Genomic DNA, 14,184 nt, shown 5'->3' with positions numbered 1-14,184 from the left:
AAGAAGAGAGGAGAAAATCACTTTCTATACTCATCGATGCCTTGCACAGAGAACTGGTGGTAGAGGAACACTACATAATCCTGTACAACGATGTGAGATGTATGCTAGTAGAACTTATTCATTAGTCAGTTCAATTTTATTCCATTTTCAGTTTTAAACTGAGTTTTGTTAAGGTACAGTGTCTAATGACAGTCTGCTCATGCGTAACATTCATATTCTCGATGTTGCGTTGACTACCAACAATTCGAAATGGGGTACTTCATCTCACAGATTTCAAAACAGATTTTCGTTTCGTAATCTCATGCGAATGGAAAAGGAGATTTTCTTCGAAACTTCTCGTATATATATTCTACAGAAATTTTCTTAGTAGCAACAACGCCAAGTGTGTAGCTTGTGTTTACTTTCAGACATAGACTGGCTGTAACATTGCTGTAACATTGCATTTGCAACAACAGTAGCAGTAAATACGTTATTCGAAATAAATAACATCAACTTTTGAGATAATTAAAAACTAAACTCCTCCCGAACAGGCCAAGAAGGCCCTACGGTACCGACCGGCCGCCGTGTCATCCTCAGATCATAGGCATCGCTGGATGCGGATATGGAGGGGTATCTCGTCAGCACACCGCTCTACCGGCCGTATATCAGCTTCGAGGCCGGAGCCGCTACTTCTCAATCAAGTAGCTCCTCGGTTTGCCTCACAAGGGCTGAGTGCACCCCGCTTGCCAACAGCACCCGGCAGACCGGATGGTCACCCATCCAAGTGATAACCCAGCCCGACAGTGCTTAACTTCGGTGATTTGACGGGAACCGGTGTTACCACTGCGGCAAGGTCGTTGGCTCTGAGGTAATACTTCTGTTCAACGATTATGGAAGTCTCGGAAGTTTTTAGAAAGCAAAAGAAAAAAAATCATGGAATCTGGACGCGACCCTGTTGCTTAGTTCCTCACAACTCAGCTGCGCTGCATATTCGACTTTCCAAATGGGTCTTCGTATATGGCATACACTGCCCAAAGACTGCATCTATAAGTGCCATTACTTGACATTTAATAAGTCAACTGTACCAAAGAGACGCGCTTTTGATGATAGATCATCATTGTGCTGTAGCACTGAAAGGGTATACCTCCACAGCGAACAAATTATAACACGGGAAACATCAATTACAAGAAGCCTTTACCTACTGACATGTAGTTTCCCGTCATTTTATCATAATAAATCTTAGCTAAAACGACGCGTTTTCGAGAGATCCTAAATCTGATTTGAAACAGCTTATATTAATATCATGTGCTCCATGAGGAACAAAATCCTCCGAAATACGATGTTTAACAACATACAAAATGACGACAACTATGTTCCGCTTGTGACGTAAAACTACGTAGCATCTCATTGGCCACATTCCTCTCAACGAGGCAAAAATCTGACTACCAGATTCCTTATTTCATGCACCGCAGCGCAATGGAATATGCAATTCCACGCTGTGACGTCAGCGGCTCCTTGCCCACGTGCGTTCTCACGTCCTGTGAGACGACAGCTTATAGCGCCTTCTCAAGGGATGTGAAAACGTTCATGGGTAAGGAGCTGCTGACGTTACAGTGTGGAATTCCACGTTTTACTACACTGCAAAGCGTGAAAGAAAAAATTTGCGATGTAAGATTTTTGCTACGTGCATCACGGTCATAAGTTAGGAGACACCATGTTGTATTCAATTATCTCATACGGAGTTGTGCTATGTTGGTGGTTTTAATATTTTAGCGTGCGTGCTATGAATATACCTATACATGGTGGTCAGCAGCAGTCTGAAAAGATTGTAATGGTGCTGCTGGGTAGGTTGTGCAGAGAAATAACTGTTAAGAAAGAAAATCGATGCGTTATGCTATTTCCAAGTTAACTAACATTTCAGTTTGCCAAACAGGACGCTGCGCCAGAGCCGTAAAACCGAACAAAGGAGCGATACAGAAGTTGGACATGGGAGGAACGAACCCGAGCCAAAGGCTGAGCAGTATCGCGCGCTATCATCTACACTATGAAAACAACTAACACTATTTCTATCTGGCGGGCCGCTTCAATACGCGCGTGCGACGTATGATTGTCTAACTTCAATGCTGATGGACTTGAAAAAGGCACAACGTATCACATTTTTTCTTAACAAGTATTTCTCAGCGCAGCCTACCCTGCAACACCATTACAAGCTTTTGACACTGCTTTTGACCACCCTGAATACGGCGTGAATCACCTAAAACTTGCACCGCAAATATTGTAGAAATGGAAATGCTACTGATGGGCCGTTTTCACTGAGTGGATGGTTAGTCAGAGGCTCATAATGTTAGATTTTAACAATACTTAGAAGGTTTATTTTTTGTGCAAACACACATTTTTCAGAAGGAACAATGCCTGTTGATATTAACAGACTGAAAGTAATTAGAATGTCAGTGGTGTTTGCGGCAGGATTCTAGTACGAGTCGTTTACGAGACATCGTATTTTGAAAAGTTGCCACACAGATTCTTGTACAGTACCTGCGGTAGCACACATTAAAGAACAACACAAGTACGTACACTACGATTCTGACCAGTAACGAGACAACTGACCATCACAGACTGTGTTCAAAATGACTGCCGGCAACACCAACACACGCTTTCAGATTGGTATGTTGGTATGGAACCACTGCTGCACACACGTTAGCATTGCAACGCAGACGACTGAGCAGGCTGCAATAATATGTCTTTGCATATGGGTTGTATTTGACAAGTGCTTGTAGACGCGTCTTACATCTTTCCCCACAGAAAAGAAGTCTACAGGCGTCAAATCCGGAGAACGGGCCGGCCAAGGTACAGGTGCTCTGCATCCAGTCCAACGATTAGGAATCAATTCGTGAAGACATGCTGTAGTACTTCGTGCACTTTGAGCTGGACAGCCACCACGTTGGAACCTCAGGTTCCTCATAGTCTGCAGAGGAAAGTCTTTTAGCATCCATGGGAGACGGCTTCCTAGGTGGTTGTCATAGCTGGGCGCCTTCAGTGTTCCGTCTGTGAAAAACGGAACTAGGGGCTGATGGTTCAGTATCCCACACTACATGTTTAAACTCCATCGACACTGACGTTCCAGCTAAAGAAGCCAACGGGGGTCGTCGACAGACCATTAGTGCGTGATTCGGCTGCTTACCTGGTAAACTGGTAAATGAGATACATGAAAAACCTCTAGTAGCCTGTCTTAATGACCGTGTGCAGAAGTTAACACGATTCTCATAATCATTTCCATGGACCTCTACATGCAGAGAGATGTGATAAGGATGGAAACTATGTCGATGGAGAATGCGTCGGACTCCTGTCTGACTCATGCCACTTACTCGTGCGACAGCGCCGGAGCTAACGTGCGGATCAACAGCAAGAAGATTAATTTTCGTCCTCTTCCGCCGTCACTTGTCCCCTCTAGGTCTGTGTTCTGTCTGACTGTTACACTTCCACTTCACGCAATTGGTTGAAGAGGTTGATAAATAAATGCCGAGATGGTTGGCCTCAGTTGAGTTATCTTGGCGCATAAATCGTACAAGAACGAACTGCATTCTTCTTACACTCTCCATACACCATGAGCATGTCGGCTTTTCCTGCATTGGTAAACCCCATCGTGCACTCACAACCAACTGCTTGGACTTCCACATACTAATTGACTAGCAAGTCGCAGTGTGCTCACGGAACACACAAGCACACAATATCGCACCTAGCAAGAACGCAAGCTGAAGACCACAAACAAGTGTTTGTACGACATCTTGGAAAAGACCTGCACTAGAATCCTGTAACAAACACCATTGACTTTCTAATTTATGCCATTTTTAGTGTGCTATTGTCAATAGGCGTTGTTCTATTTGAAAAAGTGTACTTTGGCACAAAGAGTACACCTCACAAATATTATTACAAGTTGTGTATTGACTAACAATATAAGCCCCTTGATTACTAATCTTGACTACCACATGAGTAGCGCTTCCCATTTCCCCAATCCATTTTGAGCGGCCGGTGTGGCGGAGCGGTTCTAGGAGCTCCAGTCTGGAACCACGCTGCTGCTGCCGTCGCAGGTTCAAATCCTGCCTCGGGCAAGAATGTGTGTGATGTCCTTAGGTCAGTTAGGTTTAAGTAGTTCTAAGTTCTAGGGGACTGATGACCATAGATGTTAAGTCCCATAGTGCTCAGAGCCATTTAGAGCCATATCCGTGCGGTTGTGCATTTCCCGCTGGGTTTCCAGAAGCGCACTGCAATTCTGAAGCCTCGAAATAAAGTTTTAACCTGGCTATAGATTAAGCATCACACGGCTGGCACACAGGTGTGCAGTTTGCGGGTATTACTTTTACCGTGCACTTCGGTTGACCCTCGTCATCTATAAACATGGTGTCATACATTAGACTATTAGTTTGTCCACCACAGGAATCCAATATTAGGCAAAACTTGCTACCAGCAACGTTTGGTTGTTAAAAGACTCTCAAGAAATGTTCTGTAAATCGAATTCGTCAATTTCCCGGATTTGGAGCAAGTAATGTAAACATTTTTCATTGAGTCAGTTAAGCGACTGACCTCTTCTATTACCCAAGGACCAAATGTAACATTCGTTTCTTGCAAACACAGGAAAACACTAGGCAACACTTTTCCAGAGGCTGTGATGGCATATTGCGCCGTGTATGAATGCGTTAGTTTCCTTTTTTTTTTTTTTTTTTTTTTGCTACCAACTGCGACAAGGGTTCATTTTTTCTCCTCTATGTGATAACGTGCTTCGAATGTTCACCCGATATTCGCATGCTTAAAACCGGTAATACGTGATGCCCAAGATAATGACGCAGCAAACGTAAAACCCTTGTTCGTCGTGTACTGAAGCGCTGCACCTGCAGCCCACTCCTGGAGTATTCTCGTTGTTACATTCTCGTTACGACAACGAAATTAGAAAAATTGGTCGTACGTCCACGTATTTATCGCCTGGTATATGTCGTATCTTGTCACTCCTTTAACGACATCATTTTCCTATAATTTTAGGTCCTTCTTCCTTTTCAGCGCTGTTATTGCTCCACTCTTTTGCTGTGTTTGTAGGTTCTAATTTGGGTGATTCCTGGCTAGCGCTACCACTCTTACTTTTACTTCATGTGGTATAGCGCTATAGTTCAATCGTTTAGTAACCGGTTCGTAATACTCAACGGGAACAGATGAAGCACAGATTGTCTGCAACGTGGACATTTCCAAAGTGTTATGACCATTTTGCGATTCACTAGTCGTGATATCTTCCTCTGAATCACCTTCTGCTTCGCCTTCATGGTATAGTTCTTCAGTATCAACAAAAGTTATCTCATTCGTCAGTTCCAAAAATCGCTCGGCGATAGCCGCTCCTATCAATTTGGAACGCCAAGAAACAGAACTGCCTGCTTCCGGTAATGCATTGATAATACGTCCGTCATGCAACACTTTGACAACCCAAAACACAGCGTCGGTAACTTCCCGCTTGCCGTCGTCTGTGACAGGCTCCCAACTATGTATTTCAGCGCTGGCCGAAGGGTGTACATCCTCCATTATTCAGGTCCTGCAACTGAAAAATGTGACAACAAACAATAACTAGTTAGTACGGGATAGAGGGAAAGGCTAATTACTACAAACTACATAGAGTACAAATCGTATGTTACTTACGGAAGCTCAATGTATTTTTTCACAAAACATATTTTATTCGGGGTATTAACGATGAAAAATCATTACATGTATCCTCGAGGTTCGTGGCAGCCTAATGACGGAAAACAACTCTTTCCGATTGACTTCTGTAAGGTTCGTGATGGACACCCTAACTCTTCAAGGTTCACAACTATGATATGACGAACAGGCAACTGGGACAAAATATGTAACTCTCCCGTGTGCATTCAGTCCCGTGCTACGCTGTGAACAAGGGTCGCGTGGTTGGCTATCGCCGGCAGGGGTGACCGAGCGGTTCTAGGCGCTACAGTCTGGAACCGCGCGACCGCTACGGGCATGGATGTGTGTGATGTCCTTAGGTTAGTTAGGATTAAGTAGTTCTAAGTTCTAGAGGACTGATGACCTCAGAAGTTAAGTCCCATAGTGCTCAGAGCCATTTGAACCATTTGGTTGGCTATCTGTGGTCCATCGTGAGGTATTCGCAGCACTCTCACTCGGAGCTGTTTTCTTGTGACAAGGATTAAAAGTTTAATTCTTTACTAATTCACCTCGTTTGGGAAATTAGTTTGCCTACATTATTACTATTATTATCCCACGTTGAGCTGCGTACCTTATTAACCCTCCTATACGAAGAACTACAATTTAAAAAAAAATGAAAACCCTACAGTTTCCTCGAGGCTCGATCCCGGGTTATCCGCTTCCCAGCCGGTTACTTCGGCCGTTGCGCTATTGGTGCTCTCGGTGAAAATCTTTTACCATGTGGGCACATAAGAGGCAGCTGTAAAAGTTTCTTCCCTCGATTTCTGGAAAAGTATGCGTTTGCGGACTCCATACCTGATAATGAAAAATGCTCTGTTTTCAATTAACTGTCGACCCAGCCAATTTTGAGTCGATTGCTCATCATAACCTTTAGGGTTGATTTTCACAAAAACGGGACGGTGTTGAGCCAAAATATCTTAGAGTTCTTCGTTTTAGGTTGTACACAAGTACTTGCCAAATTTGAGCCGAATCGGTTGGCCGTGTCTAAGGCCTTCCCCTTGTAAGTCGTCTCGTATGTTTCTACAGTCACTCAACTTCGACACCTTCTGGTACATTACTGTATTATAAGGAAACAACCGCAGATTGCTGCCCACCCTGTCCGATAAATAACTCGTGTACGTGTGATACAGAACAACAAGCGCTCTTACAACACTTCCCTGGGGTACTCTTGACGATAGGTTTAGCGTTGCCGTCCTCAGCTACACTATAGGAGTAAGGGTAGCACGTGACAAGAGAGTGGACTATTTATTGTTTTATTCGATGACATACTCAGTCGCCAAATGCTGCGAGAGAAGTGATGTTTATGTACTCCAGCCGTACGAATACGATTACATCAATTGCATAATTGTTGGTGCGTAAAATTTAATCATGAACCCGAATGAACACGTGAAGATACGCCATCAGTAGTACTTGCAAAACGTCACAGGTTGCTAACAAGTTGTCTGATTGTGGCAATGTCGTACTGCTGCTAAGACTTTAGTGGCTGCTGACCGCAATGGAACGCGGCACGCTAGCTAGCATCGTAACGAGCTAACGGCGCCAGACGTCTTATGCAGAGCCTCGATGACAGCCGAGATACACGTATCAGAGACGGCATAGCATGCTGCCCAACTCAGCAGCTCCTGAACACCTTCGTGCTCCTGGCTGCACCTGCTGCTGCACTAAACAGGGATCCTCCCACTCACTCCGCACAAGCCGTTGGGAGCGTGTCGTCGCTGCAATTCTGCGGTACGGTCGTCTACGTAAGATTAGTTCACGTATCCCCGCAGTCAACAGTTCCTGCTAAATCTATTAAATTATTTGCCGGTCCTGAGCTAGAAGGTACTGGTTAAGAATTCAGGGCTGATGATTACATGGCAGTACATTTTTATTGCAATCAATTACCAACGCTCACCCATTCATGAACTTTTGAGCTTCTAAAACGTTATAATTTTTTCTTCTTTCTAAATGTAAGAAATTGATAACGGTAGCTAGTTGTTATTTAAATTTCATTGACATACAGGGTGTCCACAATGAGACTCCAGCATTTGAACTCATAAAATCTGAGAGGAAAAACAATTTATTGACGAACAAATACAAGGAAATCATACAGCAGCTCATCAAGTTTTCATACACAGGTGGACGGTTCAGTACACTTGAACATGGGCGCCACGGGTAGCGCGAAGAATATCAAGTCTATAATCGATTTCGTGCCATGTGTTGCGGAGCATCTGTTCTGTGACAGAGTTGATGACAATTCTTATGCGCTGTTTCAAGTCTTGCAGGTGTAGCGTATACCTGGTCTTTCACATAACTCCACAAGAAAATATCGAGGGGGGGGGGGGTTATGTCAGGCGATCGAGGCGGCCAAGGAATTGGACCTTCACGGCCAATCCATCGTTGCGGGAAAGTGTCATTTAAAAATTTTCGGACATCAAGGCTCCAATGGGCTGGTGCACCGCCCTGTTGCAACATCACATTTGGCTGCAGGTCTGCTATCTGTGGCACGGCAAATTGTTCCATGTCCAGGTAGATGGCTCCATCCACAGTCGGCTCCTGAAAGAAAAACGGCCCAACAATGCGATTTATCATCAAACCACACCACACATTAACTTTCGGACTGTCGCGCATGTGTTCCCTAGGTTCATGCGGATTTTCGGGCCCCCAGATGCACACATTGTGACGATTGACAGCCCCTGACACATGAAAGGTTGCTACGTCAGTAAACATCACGCGTGATAAAAAATGTCTCGTCCGCGGTAATGCGGTCTAACATGACACATGCAAATTCTTCTCGCTTTGGTCGATCATCAGGCTTCATTTCTTGCACAACCTGCACTTTATATGCGTACAAACGTTATCGCTGACGAAGCACATTGTCCACTGTAGAACGTTTCATACGAAGTTCTCGTGCTGCCTGTCGCACTAACTTCTGTGGACTTTGTTCGAATGACCGCCGCACTTGTTCCACATGATGTTCGCTGATCCCAGGCTTACTACCACCGTGCCCTTTCGAAACACTCCCAGTAGCCAAAAACTGATCACACCACTTCTTTATAGTCTTGAACGACGGGGGCGCTTTGTTGTAAACTCGACGAAAGTTTCTTTGCACTTGGGTCGGCGATTCTGTCTCTGCATACCACCAGACCACTTGTGCACGCTCCTTCATATCCTCCATTTTGCTGAAATAATTGATTGCAGCTCCACTACGGCCACTTGGCATATCAAATTTGCACACCACAGACTTGTTGAGTTGCTCTGTCTGCCCCTTCAGGATTCACAGGTCCACCATCTGAAATGAGAAAGGTATAGCATTTTTAAAATGGTGGAGTCTCATTGTGGGCACCCTGTATTATCTGCAATCGGAAAAAAATGGTTCAAATGGCTCTGAGCACTATGGGACTTAACATCTTAGGTCATCAGTCCCCTAGAACTTAGAACTACTTAAACCTGACTAACCTAAGCACATCACACACATCCATGCCCGAGGCAGGATTCGAACCTGTGACCGCAGCAGCCACGCGGTTCCGGACTGAAGCGCCTAGAACCGCACGGCTGTAACCGGAAAACATCTTCACAGCAGATAATGAGGTAGATTTGGTACATCCAACTACAAAAACATCTCAGTCACTCTTGTGTTGGTGAATCTTCAGCAGTTCATTTTCATAACCGACCCTTGTTCGCCTAGCTGCCGCTAGTATCGGTGGGAGGGGGCGGGGCGGGGGAAGGGGGGGAGGGAATCTGGAACAAATGCGGTCCGCCATCAACATCAACAGATCGCTTTTTGAAAGAAGGAAAATAAATATTCCTGTTGCTATCAGCTACAGTTTCGCTGAAATATGTTCAGATTTACTTGCCATCCTCTGTCATTTTGATACAAACATTGCTTTTCTAGTCTTCAGTATTAGGACTGGTTTGATGTAGCTTTTGTTGCTAAAATATGCCGTGGAAGACTCTTCATCTCCTAGCAACTTGTCTCAGTCTGCTGTATTTATGCCTTGCTCTCCCCCTACTGTTTTTATCCTCCTCCCCCCATACACTTTCCTCCATGACAAAACTGACTGTTCCTTGATGCAAAAACAGACATAACGTCTGATAGGATAGCCGCAATCAGTGATTTTACAGTGTTACTTATAAAATGTTTATTCATATGACCTGTTTCGGTTCCTCTAGAACCATCTTCAGATCTGATATTTCGGTTACAGGAGTAACCCGTACAAATACAACAACTTTCACATGCTGCGACATATAAAAACTGACGCAGCATGTGAAAGTGCTGTATTTCTTCAGATCTGATATTTCGGTTACAGGAGTGGTTACTCCTGTAACCGAAATATCAGGTCTGAAGATGGTTCTAGAGGAACCGAAACCGATCATACGAATAAACATTTTGCAGTAAACACGGATTATAAGTAATATTTCTTGATGCCCTATCAACGAATTCCTTCTTTTAGTTTAGTTGTGCCATATATTTTTCCCCGATTCCATTCAGCAGCTCCTCATCAGTTATTCGATCTATAGATCTACATATAAGACGTTATATTGCCGTTTAAAACATGGAGTACCTGAAAATTGGAGAGTATAAGGATATTTCAGCTGAAGACTACCACAAAAGCAGGTATGATTCGATGTCTCTCTCGCCGCCATTCTTATATGTAACTATCTGAGAAATCGGCGCTGCCCAGGTGTGTATTAATTCCACTTCTATTAGTCCATCACCTCCTGCCCCTTCTTTCTATCCACCTCTTCCTCTTTCCCCCCTTTTGGCGTGAACAATGCGGAGTTTATTACGGCCGAGGGCATTCTTTTTCTACCGTAGCCTGGCTAAACTCGTGAAAAATCTCTCAGAAATATGGAGAGAATGTCGCACGGAAAAGATTTTCCTGCCAAGAGTAAATTATTGATGTGCAAGTACTGGAAGATATATAGTTCATCTCTTTCGCCCTATCGGCTCTCTCTTTCAATAATATCCACAACCGCTTTATGTTTTGGGTGTGCACCGATTTATCGTCGGAAGATACAAACTCTACGAAGTGGCTGACAATTTCAAGATCGATACCCTCTTTATTTCAGATGTCGATACGATTTCCAGTCGTCTGTTACCACTTTGATACCTGGTAGAATGAAATGCCCTATTAGAGGCATTAAAACTGTCTTACCCTTGGCTCCAAGTATGAAGTACTGCTTTGATTTCCTTTCCTCGCCACCAAAAACCGAAATCTGTTCTACTTCGTTCTTAACGAGACGTCCTCTGCCTCAGTTACGAGTGGTGTGTGCGTCTCGTCAACTTCTACAGCCTTGTTGCTACTGCCGATAAGGACACATCTTTTGTCACAGTAACACGGTGTTCACTGAGACTTTACTTTATGACGCAGTCACCTGTGATGTATAATATTCTAACGAGCACGAGGCGGTAACTGTATTCTTCACAATACTCAGTTTCACTCTATCAAACCAAGTGTTTTTTTTTTTTTTTTTTTTCCTTATCGAGGTGCTTTTCTTGCATTTTGTACAGTAGAGTCCGAAGGGGAAGACTACATCAGCGCTCTTCTTGTGCAGCTTTACACACACTTCACCGTGACAATGTACATATTTCCTTTGATCCTGATATGGCAACAAGCCATATTCCGAACGTAACTCTATGCATTTTCCTGTATTACGTAATCGACGAATTAACTCCCACCACGTAGGAGTATTTCAATTGGATATTAGCACAGATTAACTCAATATTATCAACAACGCTAGATCACATTCCCTTGTCATCGCACAAAACAATATCGAATCTCCAGAATCAGATTTTCATTCTGCAGCGGAGTGTGCGGTGATATGAAACTTCCCGGCAGATAAAAACTGTGTGCCAGTTGGTAGAGCAAGTTTCGCAGGAGAGCTTCTGTAAAGTTTGGAAGGTAGGGGGCGTGCCAGTTCGTAGAGCACTTGCCCGCGAAAGGTAAAGGTCCCGAGTTCGAGTCTCGGTCCGGCACATAGTTTTAATCCGCCAGGAAGTTTCATGTCTCCGCAATATCCTTTCTCTCAGGAGCGCTAGTTCTACAAGTTTCGCAGGAGAGCTTCTGTAAAGTTTGGAAGGTAGGGGGCGAGGTACTGGCAGAAGTAAAGCTGTGAGGACGGGGCGTGAGCCGTGCCTGGGTAGCTCAGATGGTAGAGCACTTGCCCGCGAAAGGCAAAGGTACCGACCGAGTTCGAGCCGCGGTCCGGCACACAGTTTTAAACTGCCAAGATGTTTGATATCGAATCTCGCAGCCTCGACGATCGGACTTCGGATGTACACTCTAAGAAAAAAATGAAAAAAAAAACTCGCAACGAAGATCCGAATGGGAATCTGCACATGTGATGTACATCTGCAGATGATAAATACCTATAATTTCACAAAAATAGGTTGAGTTATACAAGAGGAAGAGCTTCACAAATTGAGGAACTGAGAAATGCGTTGGTCCACCTCTGGCCCTTAAGCGTGCAGTTATTTGGCTGTGCATTGGTTGATAGAGTTGTTGGATGTCCTCATGAGATATGTCGTGCCAAATTTCGTCCAACTGTCGCCTTAGATCGCCAAAATTCCGAGCTGCTTGGAGGGCTCTGCCCATAATGCTCCAAAGGTTCTCAATTGCGGAGAGATCCGGTGACCTTTCTGGCCAAGATAGGGGTTGATAACAACGAAGACAAGCAATAGAAACTCTCGCCATGTGCGTACGTGCATTGTCTTGCTGAAATGTAAGCTCAGGACGGCTTATCATGAAGGGCAACAAAATGGGGCGTAGGATATACCGCTATGGTGTGAGTGTGCCGCTGATGACTATTAAAGGGGTTCTGCCATGAAAACAAATGGCACCCTAGACCATCACTCTTGGCTATGGAGTAGAATGACGGGCAACAGTCAGTTCGGTATCCCACTAATGCTCAGGGCGTCTCCAAACACAACTTCAGCCTGGGATCTCATTGACTGGAGTAGAACTTTCTTCAGCGATGTGTTCCGCTTCGAAATGAGACCCGACGACCAGCGAAGACGTGTCTGGTGCTGCGCCGGACAGTGCTAGGACACCAACCTGACTGTCGCCCGCTGTACGGCCCGACAGCCAGGAATGATGGTCTGGGCTGCTATTGTTTTTCATAGCAGGACCACTTGTTGTCATCGGCGGAACACTGACAACACAGCGGTACGTTAGCGATATGCTGCGCCCTTCATGACAAGCCATCCTGGGCTTTCATTTCAGCAAGCTACTCCTAGCTCGCACACGGCTACAGTTTATACTGCTTGTCTTCGCGCTTGCTGAGTCCTGGCCAGTAAGTTTGCCGGTTCTCTCCCCAATAGAGAACGTTCGGAACAACCAGACAGTTGGAGAGAATTCGGTGCGATATCCCTCAAAAGGAAATCCAAAAATTCTATTAAGCTGTGCAAAGTCGAAGAACTGATCGCATAAGGGCCAAAGGTGAACCAACACGTTATCGAAACCCTAAATCTGTGATTTTTTTCTCTTGAAGAAATCATCCAGTCTTTCTAAAATTGTAATCATTTGTTTTTCCCTGTTTGGAAGAACTCCAGCCACAAATAAACGCTTTCAAACACAAGGACGGCAGAAGGCCGTCCTCTGACTAATATACCCTAATACTTTCTCTTCTCTGTATTCTACAGACGAGAAACGCGAACTGTCAGCCACAAGGACGGAGTTCAGATAACGTCTCAACATAAGTATAGGCATAAGAAGTGCTCTCAATTACTGAACGCTGCGTACTCAACGGCGACTTCCAACCCGGAGGTAAAGCCCAGGATCGTATAGGTTCGCAACAGTACAGTGCCTAATTGTTCTAACTGGAAACTCTCCTGATAGCAAAGACAACAAGTCTGTCTGCATCAACAAAGTTGATACCGAGCGACCGTCACACACAGGCGCTCACAACTGAAGACCTCGCCTCACCGCTGGCTTCCCAGCAAGGCTCGGCTCCCCACCCTTGTAATTCCGAAAACGAATCATATTCCCGAAACCACGGAATATTCTCCCTCTCTACAGATTCTTCCGAACGCCGACCAACCATATTTTAGTCTACTGTCGTCCAGCGCGGAAAGTTTGCGAGGGAAAACCTATAATAGTGCAATGGTACACTTCTGAGTAAAAATCCTTGTAAATAACCAAGCCGCGTGGTTTCCGAGGTGGCGCTTCTTCGTTCCTGTCACCTGCGTCCAAGATTTGCGGAGTTCCCGGTTATCCTTCCTCTCCGGCCACAATAACGGCCGGCCGTCACCCTATTGCGCTCCAGAGCTCCGGTGCCACTACGTCCGTCTAGCTACTTCCTGTTTTTAAGCAGGACCAACGCCTGTGCGGGCCTTCCACCCAGAGCCTGAGTTCTGTCTGCCGTTTCATCTCCACTGGCGTTCCAACATCTGCTAGTATAGGCAATCATTCATTACGCCATTCTGATAATAAAGACAATCCGTCACCTTCCATGCAGTAAGGGTTAACAATTATTTACAAGGCATATGTGACACTGTCAGTCTCCTTTAAA

At 44.8% G+C, this 14,184-nt stretch overlaps 1 pseudogene; it reads right to left on the bottom strand.

Annotated features, from left to right (window-relative positions):
• Positions 1 to 723: 723 nt before the first annotated feature.
• Positions 724 to 841, bottom strand: LOC124790196 (annotated as a pseudogene).
• Between the last annotated feature and the right edge of the window lie 13,343 nt (positions 842 to 14,184).

The sequence above is a fragment of the Schistocerca piceifrons genome, chromosome 3 (assembly GCF_021461385.2).
Source record: "Schistocerca piceifrons isolate TAMUIC-IGC-003096 chromosome 3, iqSchPice1.1, whole genome shotgun sequence".
NCBI lineage: Eukaryota > Metazoa > Arthropoda > Insecta > Orthoptera > Acrididae > Schistocerca > Schistocerca piceifrons.
The sequence above is the reverse complement of the archived record's forward strand: the minus strand, read 5'-3'. Positions and strand labels throughout refer to the sequence as shown.